Raw genomic sequence first — 2,500 nt, forward strand, 5'->3', positions numbered from 1 at the left:
CTGACGTGATTTGAACACGCAACCTTCTGATATGGAGTCAGACGCACTACCGTTGCGCCACAGAGTCTGTTACATGATTGAACCAAACGAGTGAAAAGCGCAGGGCGAACAGCAATTCATTTTAGAAAATTGCATATTGCTTGGGGTATCAAATGGCTCAATTTTAAAATAACATCCTGCTCATCTTTTCTGACGGACAGCCAAGCTTGAAAGTAAACTATGACCCTGACGTGATTTGAACACGCAACCTTCTGATCTGGAGTCAGACGCGCTACCGTTGCGCCACAGAGTCTGTTACATGATTCAATCAAACGAGTGAAAAGGGCAGGGCGAACTATAATTGATTTTAGAAAATTGCATATTGCTTGGGGTATCAAATGGCTCAATTTTGGACTAACATCCACCTCATCTTTTCTGACAGACAGCCAAGCTTGAAAGTAAACTATGACCCTGACGTGATTTGAACACGCAACCTTCTGATCTGGAGTCAGACGCGCTACCGTTGCGCCACAGAGTCTGTTACATGATTCAACCAAACAATTTAAAATGGCAGAGCTACGATAATGAGAAAATTGCAAATAGCTCAAGGTATTCAATGAGCACATTTGGACCAAATCCACCTTTAAATAGAATCATGTATGCATCAGATTGGCTGCAAACAATGACCCTGACGTGATTTGAACACGCAACCTTCTGATCTGGAGTCAGACGCGCTACCATTGCGCCACAGAGTCTGTTACATGATTCAACCAAACGAGTGAAAAGGGCAGGGCGAACAGCAATTGATTTTAGAAAATTGCATATTACTTGGGGTATCAAATGGCTCAATTTTAAAATAACATCCTCCTCATCTGTTCTGACAGACAGCTAAGTTTGAAAGTAAACTATGACCCTGACGTGATTTGAACACGCAACCTTCTGATCTGGAGTCAGACGCGCTACCGTTGCGCCACAGAGTCTGATACACCATCCAACCAAACGATTTAAAACGGCAGAGCTACGATAATGAGAAAATTGCAAATAGCTCAAGGTATTCAATGAGCACATTTGGACCAAATCCACCTTTAAATAGAATGATGTATGCATCAGATTGGCTGCAAACAATGACCCTGACGTGATTTGAACACGCAACCTTCTGATATGGAGTCAGACGCACTACCGTTGCGCCACAGAGTCTGTTACATGATTGAACCAAACGAGTGAAAAGCGCAGGGCGAACAGCAATTCATTTTAGAAAATTGCATATTGCTTGGGGTATCAAATGGCTCAATTTTAAAATAACATCCTGCTCATCTTTTCTGACGGACAGCCAAGCTTGAAAGTAAACTATGACCCTGACGTGATTTGAACACGCAACCTTCTGATCTGGAGTCAGACGCGCTACCGTTGCGCCACAGAGTCTGTTACATGATTCAATCAAACGAGTGAAAAGGGCAGGGCGAACTATAATTGATTTTAGAAAATTGCATATTGCTTGGGGTATCAAATGGCTCAATTTTGGACTAACATCCACCTCATCTTTTCTGACAGACAGCCAAGCTTGAAAGTAAACTATGACCCTGACGTGATTTGAACACGCAACCTTCTGATCTGGAGTCAGACGCGCTACCGTTGCGCCACAGAGTCTGTTACATGATTCAACCAAACAATTTAAAATGGCAGAGCTACGATAATGAGAAAATTGCAAATAGCTCAAGGTATTCAATGAGCACATTTGGACCAAATCCACCTTTAAATAGAATCATGTATGCATCAGATTGGCTGCAAACAATGACCCTGACGTGATTTGAACACGCAACCTTCTGATCTGGAGTCAGACGCGCTACCATTGCGCCACAGAGTCTGTTACATGATTCAACCAAACGAGTGAAAAGGGCAGGGCGAACAGCAATTGATTTTAGAAAATTGCATATTACTTGGGGTATCAAATGGCTCAATTTTAAAATAACATCCTCCTCATCTGTTCTGACAGACAGCTAAGTTTGAAAGTAAACTATGACCCTGACGTGATTTGAACACGCAACCTTCTGATCTGGAGTCAGACGCGCTACCGTTGCGCCACAGAGTCTGATACACCATCCAACCAAACGATTTAAAACGGCAGAGCTACGATAATGAGAAAATTGCAAATAGCTCAAGGTATTCAATGAGCACATTTGGACCAAATCCACCTTTAAATAGAATGATGTATGCATCAGATTGGCTGCAAACAATGACCCTGACGTGATTTGAACACGCAACCTTCTGATCTGGAGTCAGACGCGCTAGCGTTGCGCCACAGAGTCTGTTACATGATTCAATCAAACGAGTGAAAAGGGCAGGGCGAACTATAATTGATTTTAGAAAATTGCATATTGCTTGGGTTATCAAATGGCTCAATTTTGGACTAACATCAACCTCATCTTTTCTGACGGACAGCTTAAGCTTAAAAGTAAACAATGACCCTGACGTGATTTGAACACGCAACCTTCTGATCTGGAGTCAGACGCGCTACCGTTGC

At 42.6% G+C, this 2,500-nt stretch overlaps 1 protein-coding gene and 12 non-coding genes across 13 annotated transcripts in view; 1 reads left to right on the top strand and 12 right to left on the bottom strand.

The window, feature by feature from the left end:
• Positions 1 to 67, bottom strand: part of trnaw-cca (transfer RNA tryptophan (anticodon CCA)) — a 72-nt gene extending 5 nt beyond the window's left edge. Inside the window, exon 1 of the tRNA in view lies at positions 1 to 67. This exon is cut by the window's left edge and continues 5 nt beyond it. This is a non-coding gene — a tRNA (tRNA-Trp).
• fermt3b (FERM domain containing kindlin 3b) overlaps positions 1 to 2,500 on the top strand; it is a 104,961-nt gene that overhangs the window by 40,197 nt on the left and 62,264 nt on the right. The gene's annotated exons all lie outside the window — the stretch shown is intronic.
• On the bottom strand, positions 221 to 292 carry trnaw-cca (transfer RNA tryptophan (anticodon CCA)). Its single transcript has one exon. It is a non-coding gene; the product is annotated as a tRNA-Trp (tRNA).
• trnaw-cca (transfer RNA tryptophan (anticodon CCA)) lies at positions 446 to 517 on the bottom strand. The gene has a single exon. It is a non-coding gene; the product is annotated as a tRNA-Trp (tRNA).
• trnaw-cca (transfer RNA tryptophan (anticodon CCA)) lies at positions 663 to 734 on the bottom strand. The gene has a single exon. It is a non-coding gene; the product is annotated as a tRNA-Trp (tRNA).
• On the bottom strand, positions 888 to 959 carry trnaw-cca (transfer RNA tryptophan (anticodon CCA)). Its single transcript has one exon. It is a non-coding gene; the product is annotated as a tRNA-Trp (tRNA).
• Positions 1,105 to 1,176, bottom strand: trnaw-cca (transfer RNA tryptophan (anticodon CCA)). Its single transcript has one exon. It is a non-coding gene; the product is annotated as a tRNA-Trp (tRNA).
• trnaw-cca (transfer RNA tryptophan (anticodon CCA)) lies at positions 1,330 to 1,401 on the bottom strand. The gene has a single exon. It is a non-coding gene; the product is annotated as a tRNA-Trp (tRNA).
• On the bottom strand, positions 1,555 to 1,626 carry trnaw-cca (transfer RNA tryptophan (anticodon CCA)). The gene has a single exon. It is a non-coding gene; the product is annotated as a tRNA-Trp (tRNA).
• On the bottom strand, positions 1,772 to 1,843 carry trnaw-cca (transfer RNA tryptophan (anticodon CCA)). Its single transcript has one exon. It is a non-coding gene; the product is annotated as a tRNA-Trp (tRNA).
• On the bottom strand, positions 1,997 to 2,068 carry trnaw-cca (transfer RNA tryptophan (anticodon CCA)). The gene has a single exon. It is a non-coding gene; the product is annotated as a tRNA-Trp (tRNA).
• trnaw-cca (transfer RNA tryptophan (anticodon CCA)) lies at positions 2,214 to 2,285 on the bottom strand. The gene has a single exon. It is a non-coding gene; the product is annotated as a tRNA-Trp (tRNA).
• The window catches only part of trnaw-cca (transfer RNA tryptophan (anticodon CCA)), a 72-nt gene continuing 11 nt past the window's right edge, over positions 2,440 to 2,500 (bottom strand). The window contains exon 1 of the tRNA in view: positions 2,440 to 2,500. This exon is cut by the window's right edge and continues 11 nt beyond it. This is a non-coding gene — a tRNA (tRNA-Trp).

This window comes from Pungitius pungitius, chromosome 2 (assembly GCF_949316345.1).
Source record: "Pungitius pungitius chromosome 2, fPunPun2.1, whole genome shotgun sequence".
NCBI classification, from domain to species: Eukaryota; Metazoa; Chordata; class Actinopteri; order Perciformes; family Gasterosteidae; genus Pungitius; species Pungitius pungitius.